This window comes from Pseudophryne corroboree, chromosome 2 (genome assembly GCF_028390025.1).
Source record: "Pseudophryne corroboree isolate aPseCor3 chromosome 2, aPseCor3.hap2, whole genome shotgun sequence".
NCBI lineage: Eukaryota > Metazoa > Chordata > Amphibia > Anura > Myobatrachidae > Pseudophryne > Pseudophryne corroboree.
The window spans coordinates 778,142,683-778,168,704 of NC_086445.1; the positions used below are offsets into that span (position 1 = coordinate 778,142,683).

General features: G+C 40.6%; 1 protein-coding gene across 2 annotated transcripts in view; it reads left to right on the forward strand.

The window, feature by feature from the left end:
• Positions 1-912: 912 nt before the first annotated feature.
• NLGN4X (neuroligin 4 X-linked) overlaps positions 913-26,022 on the forward strand; it is a 561,080-nt gene continuing 535,970 nt past the window's right edge. The window contains exon 1 of one of the 2 annotated variants that reach the window (XM_063955509.1): positions 913-1,334. The gene's annotated coding sequence lies outside the window, so the exon portion shown is untranslated. The remainder of the gene's footprint in view (positions 1,335-26,022) is intronic. The other variant, XM_063955510.1, reaches the window with a different exon arrangement.

The following is a 26,022-nucleotide window of genomic DNA, read 5'->3' on the forward strand; positions in this document are numbered from 1 at the left end:
TGATATATTACATTAAAAAAAGTATCAGTTCTATTAACCTCATTTTACCTGAACCTTACTTTATATCTTGTGTATTATACTTACAGTAGCTTTTTATAATGTAAACAACCTTCTAAACATACTACCTAGATGAACATGTACAGTAACTACTGTGCTCTCTTCTTGGGGCTTTAGCATAAGGCTGCCCAACATTTGTATACAGGTTGTGCACATGGTAGTAATTTCTTTCCAGCGCATTTATACTATTATTATTTAGATGGCAAGCTCTTCAGGGCAGGAGCATTATTTTTCTTCTAATTGCACGTACTCCCATTATTATTGGACAATTGTACTTTTGTCAGGCCCACTGTATAGTCTTATATAAAAACTTACACATGTACAGTATGTGAATATCCTCAAACCACTGTCTGAGTCATATATTCATTTCTTGCATGTACTCCCCATGTACATACAATATACTGTATACTGTAGCAAGTGTAGTTTTAAGTTTCCATTTTTCTGCTAGGGATAAACAAATGAGACTATTTTGTGGTGACATTATTTTGCCAAGTGGATTGATTTAGGTATTAAGAGTTATACAGTACAGTATTTTAACGAAAAAGGTTCATGCACAGCTAAATTACCGCAGTTAAATTAAACAAAAGAATAAACCCACATATACTGTACTGCTAATTTTATATTGCATTGCATATAAACACGTGAATATTGCAAAGTCAATTAGCTGACAGTAAAATCTACGTCATTTTAGGGGGCTGTTAAAACAAAAATAAATCAAACCATCTTGAGTGTCACTTAGCTGTTTACTAACATATGTACACACACCCTGGTATAATCCACCATACCTCTCCCCTCCTACAAAATCCGGTGATTATTCTGTGCACTAGAATGAGCTACAGTACTCTGTGCATTAGGTGTAGATGGAGATATGGTTTCTGTAGTGATGATGCACACTGCAGCAATCTATTGGTTGCTGGCTTTGTAAATTTCATTCAGTTTGCTCCAATAGCTGTGGGAGAAGGACTGGTACAGCCTGGTCCTCTCTCCCTCCTCAATCTCTTGCAGATCGGTCTCTCTCCGTCTCTGCATAGGCAATCACAGCTCTTTACTTGCAAAACCTCCTCTATCTTCACACTGATGGTAATGAATTTTCCTGCTGAACGGCTATACAGCTTTTCTCCTGCCATCAACACAGCCTTTTCTTTTTTCTGGTTATTACATTCCTTTGGACTGCAAGACTGCCTTGGATTCCAACAAATATGTTTATTTATTTACCCATGTAAGGAGCCTGCTTTGCAGAAAACACTGTACACGATCATCCTCTCTGCTTTGTCAAGGTAAGGTGCCTAGCAGACGTTTAAATGCAATTTGTATGCTAGTTAAGCCAAGTAGGCTTGTAAAGAGCGGTCAGGCTATACTGCAGTCCTTTTTTGTGACTACTTTTCCCCTATGGCTGCGAGTCAATACTTTTCCCTTGTGCTCTACGTAGTCAGATACAGTATGTGTGTTCTGGGCAGTAATGATCATTTTGCTGCAGTCGCCTCTTTGGAAAGAGCTATGGTTGTGTGTGGTGTTTACAAAGTAGCAGATCAGGCTCATCATACAAATGAAACGCTATTCTGCCCTGTAATATGAAATAATACTAATGAGAATCGCTCTCCTAATGCTCCTGCTTGAGATCAAAGGAGAAAAAGACATTTCAAATCGTTTTGTGATATTGGTTAACGAAAGCAAACAAGGATTATTGTTGCCATATCCTGTTACAGCAGAGATACTGTATCTGATCGTTTGATACACTTTGATTTAAAGGACGTTGCAGTGCTAGTCTTTTATTACCACTGAAAAAAAATGTACTGTAGGTTCTGTTTTTCTGTTAGGTTTTTCTTTTTTTTTTCTGTACTTTGTTCTTATTTATTTCTTATTGGAACGAAGTGAAGTAAAATGTTTAGGAAATAATCTGCACTCGGAAGCTCGCCATGGAATCTGTGCTGGCTATTTTATTGCTAGACTGCACCTTGCATATTGCAACACATTGCTTGCCGTTCTGAATGTGTAATGTATATTGGACCAGAACGTGCTTTACAGTATGATTCACCCATTAGTGCCACAAAATAAAACAAAGTAAAAAAAAAAAAGAGAAAAAGTAAATTAAAGACGAAAAAATACAGTCTGTAAAATATCCCTCCAAAATACACCCACCATTCACTGGTGCATTAAAGGATTCTGCACGCCCACTGTTTCAATGCTTGTGTGCAATGTGAAATCTGTGAATGCAATTCTCCATCATTACTTGATTATCGCCTACTTATTGGACACCCCACCCCCACGAATGACGGGTATAGTAGTTCCCCCTCACCTCAGTTTGTTTTAAGTTGCATGGCTGATCTGGTTTTGCAGACATTATACTGTGTTGCATGACACTGAGAAGAAGAAGAAGAGACTTTGAGGTCCCCTGCTGCCTTTCATGCAGTGGGATCTAGCAAGTGGCTACTGACTAGCCAGCATGATATCCTTGAAGAACTACAGAAGGAAAATAAAATCCCATTTGAATGACAGATAAAGTGCAACAGTGATGCAGTGCCTTTTTTTTCACATTGTAGGGACTTTTGTCCGTGTACTAGGATACAACCCATCTAAAGCATTTTGTACAGTAAAATTAAGCTTTATCCTATGGTTCTACTGCAGGCACATTGCTTTAATACTGCAGGTTGGAGTGCAATGCTACTCTATTATGTCTGTTCCTTAGTGTTGCATCTTTCTAGCTGGGGATCTTCTGTGACAGCTAGGCAGTTTTCTGTGTACTTGTTTGAAGTCAGGTATGATTGTATTGATCCTTTTCACTTGCAGCTATAAAGGTGAAACATTAACCAACAAAGGACAGGATGCTGCTTGTCTGGTGTATAGGAGGCAGAGGGGAGATTTGATGATTTTCACGTCCATATTGCACTTTGGCTGTCTATTTACATCTACAAGCGATCATTGCAGCAACTCGTTGTGAAATCTGGTGGCATATGGAACTTGTGAATCATGAATTGGCTAAATCACAGGCTTCATTGACATTAATCGACCACCCACTGTGAAATATGATATTACTCAATCTTTTCCTCTAGGATTTGTCACATATTGTGACATTAAATGATCTTCAGCAGAGGTCAATCCATGCTGATCTTGTACATGCTGATACAGTACCTTTCCATAGTAAGCTTTCTGTATCTTTACCTTCATTGCTGTTTAAGGCACATAAAGATTTTAAGATCAAATAGTGATTACAATAATCCATGTGAGCATTTGGACTAAATTCACACTTAATTTCTATAAGTAAAAGGTAAGTCAAAATGACTCAGTCTAGATGTTGCAAAAGATTTTTAATTGTTATTTATTAAGATGTAGATGATGACAGATATGACATGAAATGTTTTAGGACCCACTGAGGTTTATGCTTAGCTGTTACTTATAGTCTCTATTTCTGGCCATACCTTTTATTAGAGAACACCAGCAAGATCTTTTTCAGCTGCAAGGAACAACATCTGTCCTTTTAAGATTAATCCACAAGGTGGTAGTGTGTACACTTCTTTTTCAACATTCTCTGTAGTGGTCACTTATTTGTAAGATGTAGTTTGATGTATATACTGTTAAAGGTCTCAGAGAGAGACATTTATTATATATCTAAAGTCCAACACCTGTTTCATGAGAACCATTACTCAGTTACGGCCTTCCCAGTCACATATATGAGGCCGATGCAGTCATTCTAGTATGATTTTACTGAAAACCTGAATAGTATTAGCATCTAAACAGAATTTGTAATCCTAATTTGCTTGACTCCTTGGAAGTCTTCGTTTCTATGGACATAGTAGAACCTTGGTTGTTAAATTAAAAATGTGGGAAAAAAATGCTAATCTCTTTTGGATTACTGAACTGTGTAAACATTCTTTTTCAGATGCATTTCTAAAATACTTTGATATATTTGTGTACTCTTGCACAGAACATCCAGTCACCTCAGTCACCTGCTCAATGATTAGGTGTTGACTTAGCTAATTAGAAACCTGGTCTTCAGAATGTAGGGTATTGTGTTATTGCAATGAAATTATTGACAGCTATTCCCAACACAGTAGCAGTGGATTTCCCATTAGTCTTAAAGTTCAGGACATCAATCTTACAAGAAATGCAAATGAAAGTCAATAAATAATTGCTACAGATATTTGAAAACCTTTTCTGTCCTACATGTTAACACGGAGCATCTGTAGACACTTGGAATGATCGTTTATTTGGGATGGATAAACATATATAGCAATTTGATGTTTTTCACCTTGAAAATTTATTTTTTTAATTGTTTGATATGATTGCATTAGTTTGTCATGCAGTGTTTCTTATGCATTTGTCAGCATCAAGGTCATACATTGAGACTACTTTTGTATCTGATGTGGCACATTTTAAATAAATATAATACAATTATGTTTTTATCTACTACACAAACGGTATAATAAAATACTGACTCTGATGGGGTCTGCATGTAGGAATAACTATATTCCCTAGATGTTGGCTGGTTTTGCCTAGTTTTACTTAATGTTATAAATAAAATGTGTGCATTAATTCATTTTATACAGGCCATTTGTAATGCAGATTCAATGCAGATCTGGTCTTCTTATTTTCCTTATATAAAATATTTATAAAGACCTAATTCTCCTAGGTTTTACATAACAATATAAAACTATTTACAGTCCTCTACACAATCAATGTGATTAATTGCACACAGTAGAAATTTCATATTTTCTATAATATTATTTCCCATAGCATATAAAGCACCAAGATATTCCAAAATGTTGTTCAACAGGATCACTGAATATGGATGCAAATAGTATGAACGGATGAGCTGTATGTCTATCATATATTGATTGCTTATCTGTTCGCACAGGGAGTTCTGCATTTTAAAGATGAGATGAAAGTATGCATCAAAAAATCATTAATGATTACTAGTATCTGTGTCTGCTTTACCTAAATTTAATTAGGGTTTTGACACTTGCTCATTTAAGGCAGCATGACTATAATCTGTGTGTCTCAGAATTGTAGAGTAGTTGGGTTTAATTGAGGGTACTTAATTGAAAACATTCAACACAAACCTTATTAGGAAACATTTTTATAGTTCAATGCTGTACTAATTGACCTAGTAAATTTTGCATACTTAACAGAGTAGTTGTGCTTCTGTATTTGACAGTTTCCCAATATAACCCCCTTGGCTTTACGTAGAACCATCTGCCTCTCATGTCATAGTCATTCATAGTGACACAGTCACCTGGACATACAAGGAAGGCCATTGAGTTCTACATACTATCAAGAGACATATTGGTCTGTCATTTTGTTTTTAATTAAGTTGACTAAAAAAAAAAAAAAGAAACTACTACCATAATCGGGCTTCCTGCTGTAGGCTACAAGTCTAAATATCCTATTAGAAGCCTTGTAATAAAAGGCTAGCTGTAAGTTTTCAACTGGCAATAAGCCACACAGATCAATATGGAGCTCTCATTTCAAACAGCAGTACTTCTCTGTCACAGTTCAGCTCAGGTGCACTCAAGCAATGTTTGTAAAGCATTTATGCTCTGAGCCATTTCGATCTCCACATTTGACAGGGTTATGTACTCAGCTTTGTCACCTTTTAATAGTTCTCATTCTATTTGCTTTACTACTATGCCTAAGACCTAAATTATATAAACCATGCATCTGATTCCTTATATTAGACCTTTCAAGTAAATACATAATATATTAATATCATGCATTTAATAGTGATGTTTTGCTAAAATGCATGTTTTATACATAAAGTGTGACAATAAAAAAGAACATGTATCTATACATAATCTGTTTTGTGGACAAGTTTAACAGGCTGGCACCAGGTTATCAGAACTTGACTTAATTAAATGCTTTTCAACACAGTTCTTAAGAACTCTTGTCATTTATGAAAGACTTGTAAAATGTTTACCATATTCATTTGCAGCAGATAATACAATTTAATTTGCATTGCCAACCTAGTGACCAGATTACTCTGTAACCATAACACAGTGGTCAGCTTTACTGCCTCACAGTGCTGGGGCTATAGGCCAAATGCAGTAGCCTGGGGGCAGTGGTGCTGAGGGGGGGGGGGAGATTACTAATTACCCATGCCCAGGTCTGATGGAAGGGCCCAATGGGGGCCCAGGTTCCACCTTCTTACCTGGCAGCAGCTGCAGCTTTTCTCCCTAGGCTGTAGTGTGGCCAGAGAGGTGCTTAAAATACTCTTTTTTCTGTATTATCTTCTAAGAGTGCATGGCCACACCTCCTGTGATTATGCCATACCCCCTGAAAAGTACCTGGGCCCACCCAGGCTCTCTACTGTCCTGCCAGAGGGTTGTGGAAAGTGTAGAAGTTTTGTCAGTTTAGCCACAAAACTTGAAAGCAGCAATTTTTTAAGGAAAAACTAAGTTGGCTTTGCCTTTAAAACAATAGCCACTTTAAATCTTGCAGCTAAAATATAAAAACATGTGCCCTTTCTGCAACCTGCATGCTATTAAATGTAAGTTCTATTCTCAATGGGGCACTATCTGTATTGAGTTTGTATGTTTGCTCTTTATTATATGCACCTCTCCTGGGTGTTCTAGCTTCCTCCCACAGACTAAAAATATATTGGTACTGTAGGGTATTGTTAGTGATTATAGTTTATATGGTAGACCATTTTCACCATTAGCTCAACTGTGGAAGTGACTGAGGTGATTATTTAAACAGTCTATGTAAAGCTGTATGTTGCTGCTACATACCTCCCAACATTGGTGGGCACTGGAGAAGGACCTAGCGCCATAGGTGCACTCATTCCAGTAAAGGGGCATGGCCTCATGGGTATGGGTGTGTGGCCACACAGCATCCCTCATTTTGTCACCTCACCCCCTCACCACCACAAGACACTGCAGCCTGCAGGTGGAACAGCGTGACAGTCCCAGGAAAACAGGACTGTCCCACCCAAAGTGGTACAGTTGGGAGGTATTCTGCTACATCAATATAGGATAATAATAATAATAATAATAATAATAATAATAATGATAGGTATAGGAGGGCCAGTTTTCTGTCTGTTTTATTTTCTATCTGCTTAAACCAAAGCTTTCATTAAAAGGACATGGTGCATATAGCACTTTATAAGGGAGATGTATCAAACCTTCAAGAGAGATAAATTGGAGAAGTTGCCTATGTCAGCCAAGTGGGGTTTTATTGTAATTTATCTAGTAAAATGAGAAGTTGATTGGTACCTATGGGCCACACCCTAACTTTATTTTGATACATGTCTCCCTGTGTCATTGAGTACATTGTGGTTTCCCCTTAATGTTTTAAAATTTACACAGTGTACATGTAGTCTGGCAGTAAGTATTTTTCTTTTCACAGACAGGTAGTAACAGTCATCGCCTGCAGTTTGACAATCATCTTCTGCTATTCCACATTATGTCATCTTTGGAAACCATTTCCTTAATCCAGTAAGGGTAAAATGTGTGATGTCTACAGAAATATATACATAGGTGTTATAATACTTCTAAGCATATAGGTCTTTTGAACAGGTCATATATAGTGTATTGAAAAATATCAGAAAGAGATTCCTTGCATGGATGTGTGGCCTTAGTAAAGCTATTGACATACAATTTCCTTACAGTAAGTAGCAATGCAACAGTACTGTAAAATTAGGAGAGGTATTTTCATGTACACTGTTGGCAAAAATTGGATGACCTCAGAATACTCAGCTCTTGTGCTTTGATCAATGCCTTTTTTGTAACACTTTTCAGAATGCAATTATAATATATGTACATATCTTACTGCGACACTTGACAATTTGTAAAAGTAGAAAACATTTTCCTAGTAAAGAAATATATTGTAGGTATTATACCAGGCTATTTTGATCTGCCTCCATGAACTATAGGGAATTAAATTTCACTGAACTAGAGAGAGGCTTCAAGTTGAAGCTAATTAGCATCTGACTTCACAGTAAGACAACCTTTTTTTAAGGAAGAGTCTGGGAGAAGTTAGTAAAATACACTTTTTGCATGCTCATTTATAGCACATTTTAGAAGTTACAGCATATTCAAAGCAATAAAACAGATTAAACGGGGAGTTCAGTTTTAACATGAAGTGGGGTTTGCAGAGATTAGTGTTTTCAATGAAATGCAAAATAAACTTCCTGTTTTATTCAGAAGAAAATGAAGAGGAAGAGTGAATTTACATAAATGTTCACCTTGCATATTTAGTTGCTATTCTGATTCAATAAGGCAACATTATTCAGATAATTTTTTAGAGTTTGTGGAGAGACAGTACAGTGATTTGAATCGCAGTATGTTGCTTACTTATCTGTAAATTTAGTCAAGTTTTTTAAACCCATGCAGATATTATGAAGCCATATTTAAATTTATGATGAGGCAATTGTTGACTTAAAGCAACTTTTTAAAAAATGTCTACATACGCAGGGCCAGTGCAAGGTCTCTCTGCACCCTAGGCAAAGCTTCAGCCTAGTGCCCCTTAACCTGCAAACCCTACCACCACCACCACCTCTCAGAGGGGAGAAGCAGGTGGCCACTAGGTGGGCTGGGGTGAATTGCATCATTATACATATACAGAGAAAAAGGACAATATTTAAGGACTTTTAAAATGAAAAAGTAATTATAAACAAGGTAACAAAATGTTGTTCACATTGTTCACAGTATACCATCACTTTCATATCAGTGACAACAAATCTTGCATCTACATATGGGGTCTGATGGGGATATTTAATTGTATGTGTATACATACATATATACACACATACATATATTTCTATGCTCTTTATTGTATTCCATCCCTCCATCTTTAAGTTCATTACTGACCGTTCATTACTTCACCCTCCATATGTACTGTATTGTGGCCCAGTGCCTGTGTTTTTCCTATTATGTTGTTTACCAATGCAAACCACCCATGGGTCTGTAAGATCTGTACTGTCTGTGGTCCTGCTGAAACCCCCATGCATTACCTACCTAAAAGTTGTTTCCTTGCGTTCTCTCATAATTGGTTCCTCTTACAGGCGGCATTAGAATTGCAGCAACGTTGCTGGGTGCAGACATGTAGTCAGGTGCTGGAGAGCCGGGATTCAGGAGTCTGGAGGAGGTGCATCAGGGCTATGAGGAGCAGCCATGGGGGCGCCCCTCAGGAGCCATAGTTACATCTGTCTCCCATGTGCCTTCATATGACTTGATGTTACACGTGTCAGTATGCAGGAAGTGCAGAGACATTATTATGTGGCACAGCCTGATAGTGGCAGCTGGACTTGATTAGACCCGCAGCAGCAGACAGTGCAGTGTAAAAGGAGGAGGCTGCATACAGAAACATGCTTCAGTTCTTTTGCTAGATGAATTCAGTGGCACCTAGCCAGCCACCTAAAGCTACGCAATTGTAGAGCTGGCCCTGTACATATGATAAATGAGCTTGATGAGGATTTGGAGCTTATTTTTTTTTAGGTAATTGAAAAAATATTGGGGTCCATTCATAGAGGCTACTCACTGGCTGGAAAAATGGCTCACAGAGTCACATGATCACATGCTCACTAGGGCCATATTAACAATGGGCTACAGCCCCAGGCCTCAATATAAAAAACATAGATCCATCATGATGATATCCAGCTGACCACATGTTTCTATTTTCCTCACAGAATGGTTATATTTTTCTAGTTTTGCCTTATTAAGGAGACCTTTTGACTAATAGTGTATGGGATTTAAACACCCACTTGGCACTGGCTACACTAACACATTAATAGTCACAGCTCATCCACTTCTCACAATAGGCCCTTGATCATTTTTACCCACAGTCCCATGTGGCTCTTAATTTAGCCCTGATGATCATAGGCTCTCAAACATCATCTGTACAAAAGAAACATTTTGCTATAAAAAGATTACCCTACCAATGATATAAAATGATAATGTTTTATCTTGGCAGGCATATAGCACATACATTATGTTGCAAATATCATGTACATAATGAAATAAGGGTCAATCTGCACATCTATTTCTGCGATGTAATCAGTTATAGTAGTGCGAGTTGGGCGATATTATCACCTGTCATCCGCATCCTGGATGCGGATGGTTATAAATAGGCCCTTAAAACTTTTATGAATTATGTGTCTATGGGCTAAATGCAACATACTACGAGTTGGTAGAGGTGCGGGACTTTGTGCAAGTCTACCCATTTTTTTTAAAGCAGCTATGATTTACAACGCAAAACCAACCTGCTTTTGCTTTGTAAATGATTGCTGCTTTAAAATCACAGGCAGACTCGCACAAAGGGCCTAATTCAGACCTGATCGCTGGGCAGCGATTTTTGCAGCCCTGCAATCGGATAGTTGCCGCATATGGGGGGAGTGTATTTTAGCTGTGCAAGTTGTGAGAACGCATGTGTAGCAGTGCTGCACAAACTGATTTTGTGCATTCTCTGCACAGCCCAGGACTTACTCAGCCGCTGCGATCATCTCAGTCTGTCCGTGACCGGAATTGATTTCAGACACCTTCCCTTCCAACGCTTGGACACGCCTGTGGTTTTCCAGACACTCCCTGAAAATGGACAGTTGCCACCCACAAATGCCCTCTTCCTGTCAGTCACCTTGTGATCGCCCGTGCAGTCACTTGTTTTGTACCATCTCGTCGCTATGCACCGACCCCCATTGCTGCAGTCTGTTGTGCCTGCATATTGCGGTGCATACGCATGCGCAGTTCGGATCTGATCGCAGGCTGTGAGAAAACGCAGCCTAGCAACCAGGTCTGAATTACCCCCAAAGTCCCACACTTCCGGCAATTCGCAGGCTATTACATGTAGGGGGTCATTCTGAGTTGATCGCTAGCTGCGCGTGAAAAAAATGGCTAATCTGCGCATGCGTATGCACCTCAATGCGCACGAGCGTCGTACAGGTACAAAGTCCATTGTGGTTTTGCACTGGTTCTAGCGACGATTCCAATCGCACAGCCGAACGCAAGGAGATTGACAGAAAGAGGGCATTTATGGGGGTCAACTGACCGTTTTCTGGGAGTGTTTGGAGAAACGCAGGCGGGGCCGGGCGTTTGCTGGGCGGGCATCTTACGTCATTACTATGTCACTCATCGCTGCAATCATCGCACAGGATAATTAACTACAGGGCTGGTCTTGTTTTGCACAAAATATGTTTGCAGGCGCTCTGCTGCACAGGCGTTCGCACTCCTGCAAAGCAAAAATACACTCCCCCGTGGGCGGCGACTATGCGTTTGCACGGCTGCTAAAAACTGCTAGTGAGCGATCAACTCGGAATGACCCCCTTAGCCCTATATGTTAGCATACCCTCCAACATGACCCATTCCATTAGGTACAAAATGCTCTGTTCCTGATTTTTCTTGCCAGTGGCAGTTACAGAGGCGGGGCTGCAGTACAGTCCAAAATTCAAACAGAGGAGCCACACCAACTGTCAGTGAGTCTTGGCTGGTGATGTCTGGCAGTGTTTGGGGCAGCAGTTGGTGTGGCTACCCTATTTGAATTTTGGACTGTGCTGCAGTCTCATCTCTGGAGATACCGCTGGAATAAAGGAGGTAATTCAGAGTTGATCGCAGCAGCAAATTTGTTAGCAGTTGGGCAAAACCATGTGCACTGCAGGTGTGGCAGATAAAACATTTGCAGAGCGAGTTAGATTTGGGTGGGTTATATTGTTTCTGTGCAGGGTAAATACTGGCTGCTTTATTTTTACACTGTAATTTAGATTTCAGTTTGAACAGACCCCAACCAAATCTAACTCTCTCTGTACATGTTATATCTGCCCCCTCCCTGCAGTGCACATGGTTTTGCCCAACTGCTAACAAATTTGCTGCTGCGATCAACTCTGAATTAGGCCCAAAGTCCAGGAACAGAATATTTTTACCTAATGGAATGGGTCATGTTGGAGGGTATGTGTAGTTGCTTTGAGAGCAGAAGAGAGTTGAATGAAAATTCTGCACATTTCGGCAAATTTCAATAGAGTACCAGATCTTTGTTCAGATTGTTCATATTAAAGCGTGTTACTATCTTTCTCTTAATGTACCTCTGGGGAATGACATACTTTTTGTTTGTAAACATATCTCTTGCAGCAACACCATAGAACTCTCACCAACTCCTTTGTACTATGTGGCACTTATTAATGCATCTTCTCCTGACCGCAGGCAAATAAATGTATCCCGCTATGTATCATGTGTTACTCACTGCCTGGAAAAATGGTTCACATCATATGCCATTTGCAATTCCTATGATTTGGAAGGAACCGAAGCACCATTCAACTAATTGTTATTTCTACTTAGCTAACATTAGCAGAATTATATCTAAAACATATTATACAGTAAACTATCCTATCTTGCCATCAGCAATGTGGCCTGTCTTACATAGTGACATTTTCCTGTACCAAATTGTCCAGATTTTGTGACCTTAAGTGATAACTCTGATCTAACTGTAACTCTGATTAGGGTTAATGAGATGTCAGTGGGACAATACAGGAATACATGGGTATAGCATGAGGTGGAAAAATAAATAAATTAATTAAAAACATGTACTGCATATGCATAGGAATGCATATTTAAATAGGTATATGTGCTTTCATGAGGTAAAACTCTGTTATAAATTAATATATTTACACATAGTACAGCATATCCTCCAAGTGTACCTTTTTGCCAGGTAAAGTACCTTTTTAATGGTCTGTACCGATTTTTGGCTGTCCAAACTTCCATTGAAAGTATAGGAAAAGGGGTGTGGCCACATACCCTTTACCCGTGGCCAGCCCCCTTTCCTGATTTGTACCAATTTTCTGTGTAAAATGTTGGAGGGTATGATATAGGTGGAATGAGTTTGCTATATTACAGAAAATGTATTCATATATTAAGTTAACAGCACAGACTGTATGTACTAAATGTTTTGTTTGCATTTTTATTTTATTTAATAACTATGAACAAAGTACATCTTCTGTTAGTCATAAATTATTTGATTTATGTGTATCCTCAATATTTTAATGAGTATGGCTGTATCTGAAACTACAAAAAATAGCAATGATAAAGGCTATAGAAACAAAGCATGAATAAAATCTAAACACTAATTAATCACGTTCTATCTTGAGTGAACCTACAGCATAACAATATTAATTGTAGTGAATTATAAAGTAAGCTAATACATTTTCTTATGGCTGTAAACAAACATAATATATTCAGCACAGTAAACAACTTTGTACATAGGGCCTAATTCAGCATGTGATTGCTGAAGTGCTAAAATCGTTATTTGCTGATTTTAGCACTTCTGGAAAAGCAGTCTAAGTCCCAGCGGGGGGTGGGAATGGGCATCGACGCAGCATTTTGTAGGCTGGATAGGCTAGAATGTTATCTCCGTCCACTTTATTTCTCTCCGAAGCTTAGTGCATAGACCTCTAGTCTTTTACACAATTGGAACATGTTCCTCTTTTACAATACAATTGCTGTTACATACATACTATCATTACTACCTGAAAGCTTTATGGCAAGTTGTCCTCAGCGGTTTCAAGCAGAGCACAGAGGATACATTACTTTGGGCACCCATCCTCTTAGTGGCTCCCCATGCCTGCTGTCCATCAGCATGCATGTTTTTTTTACATTTTAAATAAAAAATTAGCCACTAAAAGGCCCCGCCCCTATGTGTTTAGTGGTTCTCCCACCATCCAACTTGATGTTCAGTAGAATACAGGGCGCAGCCAGCACATGTCAGTGGGGGGGTGCTGATTTCCATCTACCCTCAGAGGAAATCGCATCACTCATACACAGCCGCATGTAAGCAACACAGAAGACTCGGTACAGCCCCATCCGAGAACCCCACCTGCACTGACAGAAAAGCTACAAGTGCAGCTTCCTGCTGTCTCTATAGAATGGCAGAGGGCTTCCAAGGTACACTTTAGCACTCAAAATTTGAGTAATTTAAATCGAAAATCACAGCTTTGCTGCTCAGCGGGTGGTTTTATATATATATATATATATATATATATATATATATATATATTCGTAGAAACGGACAGCACACCTGTTGTAAAACAAAATGGAAAGTCCTGGTGCCAGCGGTAGGTGCACGGGCAGTACACCATATAACAGAAGAAATCCTCCACGGCACTCAGTAAATAACACGCAAAGAGGCAGAAATACAGCAACGTTTCAAAGGATTTATTCCCTCATCGTCAGGCACAAAATACAGTGTACAAACAGCTCACCTTATACCCCAGGTAACCCACGTGTTGGCGGCGGCGTCCGGAAGTCAGGGGGACGGCATCCACAAAGGACGTCATCAACCACTGCCCGTTGCCATAGCCACCAAATAAAACATACATTTAAAATAAACGGGATACAGTGGAGTTACGGGCAGATGCATAACAATGAATTCTCAAAAGACATAATTATACAGTATGCAAAAAATACATATATAATATAAGGAGATACAACAAACACAAATATCAGAGGAGATAAAGCAGGTCCCTAATCAGATGCACGCATAAATCCCTGTCTGCTCATTCAGACCCTTAGGAGATATGGTCTGTAACCTATGAATCCATCTCGCCTCGCACCTAAGTAATTTCAAACACCGATCACCCCCTCTCACATCAAGGGGGATGTGATCGATGATGATATATCGCAAAGTGGCCAGACTGTGTCCAGCTTCCATGAAGTGTCTGGCAACAGGCTGGTCACTCTGTTTCTTCTCAATGGCATTACGTATGGCATACCTATGAGCTGCCATTCTTTCACGTAAAGTACGTTCCGTTTTACCAACATAACTTAAACCACACGGACATGTTAATAAATAAATTATGAAACGTGTGGTACAGGTGACTTTATGTCTTATAACAAATTTCTGGCCACTATGAGGGTGGTTGAATGTAGTGCTAGCAACAAGGGAGCGGCAAGTCGTGCAGTTTAAGCATTTATAACAACCTGGTTTACGACCCAAAAATCCAGAATCAAACGCATTGGCCCGCTGAGAGGTGATGTCAGTCTTGACCACAAAGTCACGAATGTTCCGACCTCTAGTGTAACAGTTCATTAAATTGGTATCAGACAAATTAAGGGTTTTATCAGACTTAACTATTGGCCAAAGTTTTTTACTCGTTTGATTAATGGTTTGGCTGGATGTATTAAAGTGTGTCACCCAAGGCATTTTGGAGACCGTACCCGACTTATCCTTACGTTTCAGTAAAGTAGATCGGGGTGTATTGAGAGCTCTGTGTTTTGCTTTAATGAGCATGTCATAATTATAGCCCCTACACAAAAAATCAGAGATCATCTTATCAATGCTCTCAGCTGCAGTATGTGAATCGCAGCAAATCCGACATACTCTAATAAACTGAGAGTATGGCAAACCGTATTTTAAAGGTTTTGGATGAAAACTACTGGCATGTAATATCGAATTCCTATCAGTAGTTTTTTTAAATAAAGAGGTAACCAGCCGATTACCACAAAGATCAATAGTGACATCCAAAAAATGTACACTAGTCTGATCAATATTATAGGTGAATTTAATAGGGCAATCTGTCGCATTATGTTCACTCATGAGATGATCAAAAGCTTGTTTAGAACCAGTCCAGATAATTAACAAGTCATCTATATAACGACCAAAAAATAAAATATTATCAGATACTACAGGATTAGAGAAAAAAATGTGTTGTTCCATAACAAACATATAGGCATTAGCGTACGACGGGGCCACATTCGACCCCATCGCTACGCCGGACACCTGTAAGTAAAAATGGCCATCAAAGTAAAAATAATTGTGAGTTAAAATCATCTCAAGAATGTCACAGACAAAATCAACATTGGGACCTCCATATAGCTCATGTGTGGAAATTAACTGTCGAACTGCCCTGATACCATCCTCATTAGGGATAACAGTGTACAGACTGGTAATGTCGGCACTACAAAGCCAGCTGTCAACTGGAACATGAATCTCACCTAACTTATTCAAAAGAGCAGTAGTATCAGATAAATAGTTAACATGATTAGTAATACATGGTTGGAGCAAAGAGTCTAAATAAACGGAGCAGTTTTGAAACAACGATCCACGAGCAGAAATAATGGGTCGGCCAGGTGGACAAACCAAATCCTTATGAATCTTAGGGAGGGTATAGATCAATGGCACCTTGGGAGATTTAGGACAAAGTGCATCAGCCAACAATTGATCTATAACCCCCTCATTTACAGCTGATGTAAGCATGGAGGATAATCTAGAAGCAAAGGCATCAGTCGGATCCCCATCTAGCCGTTTATAGACTCTAGTATCAGCTAATTGCCGGTAAATCTCATCACGATATTGTTTAACATCCTGTATAACAATTGCCCCGCCTTTGTCAGCAGGGCGAATAGTTATATCATCATACCTGGCAAGACACTTCAAAGCCTCAGACTCACCAAAAGATAGATTGTTATACATAGGTTCATGATACTGCAAAACATCTTTATTAATATCAGAATCAAGCATGCGGGAAAAAGTTTTAATAGAGGGATTATTTGTAAATGGTTCAAAGGTAGATCGAAGCTGGACACAGTCTGGCCACTTTGCGATATATCATCATCGATCACATCCCCCTTGATGTGAGAGGGGGTGATCGGTGTTTGAAATTACTTAGGTGCGAGGCGAGATGGATTCATAGGTTACAGACCATATCTCCTAAGGGTCTGAATGAGCAGACAGGGATTTATGCGTGCATCTGATTAGGGACCTGCTTTATCTCCTCTGATATTTGTGTTTGTTGTATCTCCTTATATTATATATGTATTTTTTGCATACTGTATAATTATGTCTTTTGAGAATTCATTGTTATGCATCTGCCCGTAACTCCACTGTATCCCGTTTATTTTAAATGTATGTTTTATTTGGTGGCTATGGCAACGGGCAGTGGTTGATGACGTCCTTTGTGGATGCCGTCCCCCTGACTTCCGGACGCCGCCGCCAACACGTGGGTTACCTGGGGTATAAGGTGAGCTGTTTGTACACTGTATTTTGTGCCTGACGATGAGGGAATAAATCCTTCGAAACGTTGCTGTATTTCTGCCTCTTTGCGTGTTATTTACTGAGTGCCGTGGAGGATTTCTTCTATATATATATATATATAAATGAACGTATGTATGTGTATGTGTGTGTGTGTGTGTGTGTGTGTATGTGGGTGTGTGTATGTGTATGTATGTATGTATGTATGTATGTATGTATGTATGTATGTATGTTCCAGCATAACTCTGAAATGCCTGTGGCAATTTACACTACTAAACTTAGGTACACAGATGCCTTACAATCTGTAAAAAAATACTGTTGGGGTAAGACACCTCTTGCACCCCTAGGGGTGCTAGGGGTGTCTTACCCCAACAGTATTTTTTGGGTCTGGGTAGGGGGTGACATGGGCAAATCCATAGTTTTTGACATAACTCTGGAATGCCTGGAACAATTTACACAGAGGCACACATGGTTAGGGGCAGAGGCACTCACGTGTAAGGGTAGAGTCACCCATGGGTAGGGTAGAGGCACACACGGGTAGGGGCAGAGGCACCCATGTGTAAGGGCAGAAGCACACATGGGTAGGGGCAGAAGCACACACAGGTAGGGGCAGAGGCAGCCACAGGTAAGGATAGAGGCACACACGAATAGGGGCAGAGGCACACACAGGTAGGGGCAGAGGCACCCACAGGTAAGGATAGAGGCACACATGGGTAGGGGCAGAGGCACACACAGGTAAGGATAGAGGCACACACAGGTAGGAGCCGAGCAGAGGCATATGGGTAGGCGCAGAGGCAACTACAGGTAAGGGCAAATGCACACATGGGTAGGGGCAAATGCACACACGGGTGGGGGCAGAGGCATACTTTAGTGTCGGAGCTAAGCAAGGAGACCTAGGGCCCTTTGAGTCAGCCTGCAAACCTAACATATTTAACATACAGCGGGCGGAGCTTACCCTGTCATCCCAGCATTTACAGCACTGAGCAGGGCAGCATCTGAGGTGAGACAGGGCAAAGACGGAGGCAAATTATTCTCACCAGCACTAGCATTTTGACAGCATCGATCCGGGGAAGCCCAGAGGTCCAACCTGACAAAGATTGGCATTATTCTTTAAATTACGTAGTGAAGCTAATATATATATATATATATATATATATATATATATATATATACACACACACACACAAGCAGGCCGGCATTGAATAATATATCCATAAGTACGGTACTTGCCCTTGTGCCCTCCCAGGAATCAATTAGAAGCCCACATATACAGCAACAGTGAAGGTGGCACTCACTGGTCTCCTAAGTGAGAATTAGTCAGGACAAAAGTCTCATTCAGTTCAATGTTTCGGTATATTTCAACCTTTATGAAGAATTGGACGAGACTATTATCCTGATTATTCTACTAAAATATAAATAGTCCGGCACTCCACAGATGCTGTATAAATTGCTCTGATGCCCTCTGTAGTAATTGATGCATAAGATAAAGAAGGCAGCGGCACTCGGAGTCTTGTACATATATATATATACACTTTGTTTTAGTATATATATATATATATAGAGGCCCCCTTTTCTTTAGCGCCCCGGGCTACCCCGACCTTAATGCAGCTATGCTTTCAAGGCACCAAAAATTACATTACTAGCCTCTAGTATTGTAAGATGATGTTACATGTGACCTTAAATTAGCTGCTAATATGTAACATCATGCATTGATGCTCCTGATGAAGGGAGAATCTCCCTAAATTGTTGTGTTTGTCTTACCAGTTTGCATTAAAAAAAATGTGATTGTTCGTTAATTAAAGATCAGTCAAGGTTCCTTGTGCTTTTTGAGCTTTAATTAGCTCCATCACAAAGCCTATGGATGAGAATGCATACAGGGTCATTTACGAGCAGATGGTGCATTACAGATTTGTGCCATGTGTAGTGACTGCTTTTGCATGCTGCTGCACTTCATCTTTCTCTGTACACTAAAATGTCCTTGTTTGTTCTGAGCTTTTTGTTGAACCTTGTGCTGAGTATGTTCCCACTTGGTTTCACTGCTACTTTTTTTTTTCTAAACCCCACTAATTGCATTGACAATTTCCTACTATTAAAAAAAAAAAAAAATCAACAACAGTAATTTGCCTCTAAACTTTTTTTTTCAGACATAGGAAGTCTAAAATAGAATCTAAAATGTGTATCTTGTACCTGTATGCAAAGTATATGCAAACAGTGCCTACTGAAAGTGCAGATAAAAGGAGTACTTTTTGGATGGTGGGGGCTGGTACATTTTTTGTTGTGTGGGGGTTAGGCATAGCTGCAGAAATGCCCATGTCATGGAGTGCAAATTGACTGATTACTTCATATTAAGATGCACTATCATATGTAGCGTATTGTGGGCCTGATTCTGATTTGGGAATAAAGGGGGTTATTCAGAGTTGCTAGCAAACCAAATAACAATAGGGCAAAACCATGTGCACTGCAGGGGGAGGGGGGGGGGGGGGCAGATGTAAATGTGCAGAGAGAGTTAGGTTTGGGTGAGTTATTTAGTTTCTGTGCAGGGTACATATTGGCTGCTTTATTTTTACACTGCAATTTAGATTTCAGTTTGAACACACCCCACCCAAATCTAACTCTCTGTGCACATGTTATATTCTGCCCCACCTAAAGTGCAACATGGTTTTGCCAAATTGCTTACTTTTTTTGTTTGCTAACAACACTGAATAACTCCCAAAGTTAGAAAGAGCAGGTGACTGTGGGGGACATGTACTAAGCAGTGATAAAAGTGGAGAAGTGAGCCAGTGGAGAAGTGGCCCATGGCAACCAATCAGCATTGACGTAACATTTATAATTTGCATACTATAAACATATATAGATCAGCTGATTGGTTGCCATGGGCCACTTCTCCACTGGCTCACTTCTCCACTTTTATCACTGCTTAGTACATGTCCCCCTGTGTACCTGAACAAACCGTGTTGCAATGCAATGAGAGCAAATACATAACTTTAAATAGGTTTAGCCACTATATACTGCTACACCCTGTCTATTTAGGTGTGTGAAAAGTGATGGGTGCCCAATAGTAGCAACAACTGAATTTGCCCTATAGGACACCAATGACTTTGGGCACCTGTTAAAACAACTGAATCACCCCCTTTATATCTGCCCCACCTGCAGTGAAACATGGTTTTGCCAAGGTGTACAACTACTTGCTTTTTCTTGCTTTATTGCCAAATCAGAATATAGGGGGTCATGTACTAAGCAGTGATAAAAGTGAAGAAGCGAGCCAGTGGAGAAGTTTCCCATGGCAACCAGTCAGCTGCTCTCTATGTTTTTATAGTGTGCAAATTATAAATGTTACGTCAATGCTGATTGGTTGCCATGGGCACGTTGTCCACTGGCTCACTTCTCCACTTTTATCAATGCTTAGTACATGTCCCCTTAAGCCCTGTATCTGTGACAAGCAAAATAGTATTGATAGCAAAAATGCATTTCTATTAGGTTTTATTTAACTAATAAACATTCATAATAAAGCAAGAATAATCTTTCGTTTTGCTTATGAATTAAAATGTATTCACAAAATCATACACTACTGTAGATGCATGAAATATAAAGACAGCATCTATTAGCTTTAGATGTACTGTAATACACAATTAGCCAATCAATAGCAGCTAACAAACATGCCAATACTGAATATTCAGTAAAGCAAACAACTTTAAGCGTAAGCTTGAAAAATGTCATCATATATTTTTTTCTATCTGTAATCAATACTATAATTAGTATTATGCAGTCTTTTATTCATTTGGAAACTGTGTCCCTTTTTAGAAAATAAATGTATGCACAATGTAGAATTGCATTATATATAGTAAGCAACTGGGTTTATGCTCAACTCAACATGAGCCCCATCCTAGCATTTTATACAATCTCTGGATTTTTTGTGTGTGAATCAGATGCACTTTATGAAAAAAACACATATGAGCATTGAGCACAAGTCAAGGTTGCATTAAAGCTTTATGAAAATGGGTAAATTGAGGTAAATTGTCACATTTCACCCTTTACAGGTCATTTTAATATGAGTCACAGATATTATATTGTGAAGGTTAATTCACATAGTGAGCACACTGACTCACCTATAAATCCCATGTTCCTACTATATTGCATTGTACAGTCACAGAAAGTGGGACAAAGTTGCAATTTTACACCTTTAACTATGAGACCCATAGTTGTAACAGGGATGTGCAGTCAGGGGAGGCAGGGGAGGCAGTGCCTCCCCTGTCATTACTGATTAATATAATACAAAGAAGATACTTATGACACATATTCTGTGTCATATAAGTATCTGCTTTAACCTTTGTATTATTTTAATAATGTTTTTCGGTTTTAAAACTGAGTTAAATGTGTTTAGGAGGCACCACTCACAGTGCCTCCCGCTGTCAGTGTAAATGTCAGGAAGCGGGGGGCGGGGCTAAGCGTTGGGCAATGAAAGCCCATTAAAAAAAGCAGCTGAAGCGGCACCTAACGGAAGTGCCGCTTTCAGCACGCCCCTCTCACATGCAGATACAGTTGGGCATTGGCTTCTCTAGCATCGAGGGAGCAAAGGCAAATTATTATTATTTACATATGCCCGCCCCCGCCCCTCCCCTCCCTTATTTTACTGAATATGTGCAGCAGCGATAGATGCTGTAAACTGTAGTCGCTGCACCCACCCCTTTCAGCTGCTGTCTGGCCGGGAATGCAGCATTGTCACAGTCTGACATGTCTGCTGCAGCTCAGCCAGCAGCAGCAGTACCCGATGCCCGTCCCTTCCCTATTTGTATGGCTGCTCCCTTCCCCGGGACCAGCCACAGTCTCCTGCATCTGTATGTACCTGCTCAATACCCTCCTGAGGCTCCGCCCCCTCACGGCAGAGGCCACGCCCCTTTCCTGCTCTTGTTGGGAAGATCTGATTCCTTCCCAGCCAGCTCCATGGGGTGAACCAGGCAATACAGTATATAGAGAGTGACTGCAACTTCCCACAATCAAAAGTAAGTATCTGTTGGGGGATGGGTGTGGGTTTATTTTATACATGGGGGCTGGGGTATCTATTAATATTATCTAGGGGTGTTGTGTTAGTATTATCTAAGGGAGTGGGCTGGTAAATAGTATTGTGTGGAGTGGGGATTGTATCACTGTCATGGGATTGTGTACTATCTTGTATTATAGTATGCTGAAGTTACTTGAAGATGGTGTAATGTGTGTGTGTGTGGGGGGATGTAATGTTTTGTGAAAGTTGAGGAAGTGTATGTATTATTGTTGTCTATGTACTGTACATACAGAGCACATGGATTTTTTTTTTTCTACACACACACACACACACACATACACACACACACACACACACACACACACACACACGGGGTATGCGGTTAAAAGAACGATTGTCGGGATCCCAGCTGTCTCAATACAGACACCGGGATCCCAACAGGGGTACTATACCGCCACTGGAATACCGGCGAGGTTACTCCCCCTCTGTGTGTGTCCATGACATCCATAGAGGGGGAATAGAACCTGTGGCGAGTGAGACTCAACACTGAGCCCGCAGCATGGTGAGCGCAGGGAGCTTTGTTGTGCTTGCCCCCCCCTCTGCCGGCATTCTGGCTACTGACATTCGGCATCCCATGCAACGGAATCCCATACCGATCCCACACAAAGGTGTATTCAGCAAGGAGGGGGCCTGTGTGCCATCTCCATCCAGGCCCCCATCTCTCTAGCCGGTGGTGCAAGTGAGTAGACTCTGGTGGTGCCCTACAGTCTACTCACCAGCTTTTCCCAAAAGTCAATTGTGCAGGTTTTTGAGGGAGGATGGGTGGTAGGCTAAAATGTAGCCTAGAGCGCAGTGCCACCGTGCACCGGCCCTGCTCCCAGCCACACCTGGAGCCCTGATGACAGAGTAGTAATTCCAGCAGCCTGCGGCCCTGTACAGGTGGAGCTAGGAAGTACTAAAGGATGAGCAGCCCTGCCACAGGGACCAGGTTTGTTGTTTCCTCTCTGTTACCCGTGGCGGCGGGGGCTGGCTAGGATTTTCAGGGGAGAGTGGCGGGTACTTTACTTTGACATGGGCTAAGCTCATCGGGGACCGGGCTGTACTGCTTATGTTCTATGCTGTACTGCCAACATGCTCTCCTTAGTATCACCCTCTCCCTTTCACCCACTACTGTCACCCACTGCTGTCACCCTCTATCTGGCATCACCCTCTTCCTGTCACCCTTTCCCTGGCATCACCCTCTCCCTGGCGTCACCCTCTCCCTGGCGTCACCCTCTTCCTGTCACCCTCTCTCTGGTGTCACCCTCTTCCTGTCACCTACAGCTAGCACCCTCTCCATGTCACCCTCTTCCTGTCACCAGCTTCGTGGCATCACCCTATCCCTGTCACCTACTTCTGTCATCCTTTAACTGACATCGCCCTCTTCCTGTCACCATCTCCCTGGCATCACCCTCTTCCTGTCACCAGCTCCATGGTATCACCCTCTCCCTTTTACCTACTGCTGTAAAACTCTCCCTGGTGATACCCTCTTCATGTCATCCTCTCCCTGGTGTCACCCTTTCCCTGTCACCCACTGCCTCTCTCTGTCACCCTTTACCTGTCACCCTCTCTCCAACATCCTCTCCCTGTCACCCACTGCATCTCCTCTGCATCACTGTCTCCCCATCAGCATCTCTCTCCTGTCACACCCACTGCCTTTCCAAGGCATCACCCTGTCCTGATCGGGCATCACCCTGTCCTGATCACATGGATACAGCATTCCCATTGAGGCCATGCCCCTTGTTGTGAGGCCACACCCTCATTGCAAGACTACGTCCAGTTTTCCAGGAGCATGTGTGCCTTTGGCGCATGCAAGGACAGTGGTGGTAGCGGGCATTGGCTCGGCGGCGGTAGGTTTCATCAACAAGGCTCGGCGGACATTATGGCTGCAGTGCCTCACCAGCCACTGACCTCACCGCACGCCACTGAGTTGTAATGTCCTTATTCAAGACAACCTAATAAGATTAATATAAGGTAAATACAGTATAGACTTACATAAAGGATATTAGTGCAATACAAAGACATATGGGTTGGGTATGAAATGCCAGCTGTCGTAATACCGGTGGTGTTGTAATGGGACAGGAAACGGACAGCAGCATCTCGACAGCCGAAATCCCGACAACGGTTGGTAAATAGTCTTACCCTCCCCTACCCTAACCTGACCTAACCCTAACCCTCCCTCCCTATACCCTAAACCTAACCTTCAGTTAGGAATTTATATAATCTATTTTTAAACCTATTGACTGAGTCCACCATTACTACCTTCTCTGTCAGAGGATTCCAAATCCTTACTGCCCTTACTGTGAAGAACCCTTTCCTCCGTTGTGTATGAAATGTTTTCTCTTCTAACCTCAATAGCTATCTCAGTAAATCCCATTTTAGGACCACCTGTGAGACTGACATGCTTTCATACAATTATAGTTTATTTAGCTTCTGGTTTTATAATAGTTGACCTTTCTGTTGCGGTGTCTATGTATTCTGGTAAACATATACCAAAACTAGGGATCACATATCCCAGCTGTACAGTACAAGCACAATTTCACCTCTAGATGCCTTTTGGAGATGATAAGATTGATTGCTATCCTCTGCATACAGTCCGGAAGGACAGGCTAAAAGCATGGGCAGATACTGTATGTATACTGGTAGTAATTGGAAAAGTAGTAATTTCAAAGTTCTTTAGCGCTATTCCTCCGATAAGGCAAAATGATAACCTGATCTCAGGCAGTGACAGTGACAAGTTTCTTGTCTTTCCTTCTGGTTCTCAGTATGCATCTCCTGTCTTCCCAAACACTCTGGCCATTATTTGCAGAAGGAGCACACAGTAACATGAATTTCTTATTTGGTGACTGAAAAAAATCGAAAGAATATATATAGAAGATACAGAGGAAGATTACTTCTCTGACTTCTCTAAGTACTGTATGTCAGCAATTGCAGTCGTTACTGTAGTGATTAAAGAGGTTAGTATGCAGAGTAAGTGGATACTGAGATCCCTACAGTATAACATTTCAAGTAATTCTGCATATACAGTAAATATAAACAGTGCATATATGTATTTTGTTGTATATAATAGCACAATACAATACATACATTTTTTTTAAAGTGACTATATAATATCCCATGGCTATGTTGTTTTCTACTTGGCCAAGTGTTCTATAATGGTCAAGATCCTTTCTAATTGTTAATAGAGAGCACATTATTCCTTATGATACTAGATTGCTTTCAGGGAGAGTCTCTGCATTATGCTATTTCATTTCACAGTTCTATAATTGATCAATTTATTTGTAGCTGTAATTACTATTTACTTTTTTCAGACCTTTCATGTGTTGCACATTGAATGTAGCAATTGTACTTTTTAGGGTAACATTAAAATACATGCCCACTCTTGGTCTCTGTCCATTTTGTTGCAGAGACATTATGTACTGTAATTGAAAAAAGAATTCTGTTTTCCTTTTCTTTTTGATGGGTACTAACATTGCACATTGCCTTCAGTCATGGATTCCCACAGGACAGTTCTCTAGATAGCTCTGTGTTTAAGGCAATTCTGATATTAGTATCATTTAAAATAAGCACTGCAAAACTTTAACTCAGCAGCTAGACAGAACACCAAGCAAACTGCCTTTTATGTACACTAGTGGAACTGTAGGTTCTTATGTGCATAGGCAGACAAAATGTTATCTGTTAATTATGAATAAAATTTCCCCTGTGTACAAAACAGAAACCACAATTATTGTATTTGCTGAACGACTGTGATAACCCATTAGATGCCACTTTTCTTATTTACTACATGTGCATAAGTAAGAAGAGTGGTAATAAAGGTATCCAGACCATAAAATATAGAGAAATTATTTACTTTGTTTTTTAGAAGCAAAACTGATAGATAGTGGCTATCTGGTGAGCCATAGCCCATAAGAAAATCTTCATCTTGGGTACCACCTAAGGTTAATCTAGGTGCTTCATCATATACCTAATAGTCCAGAATCTTGTATCCA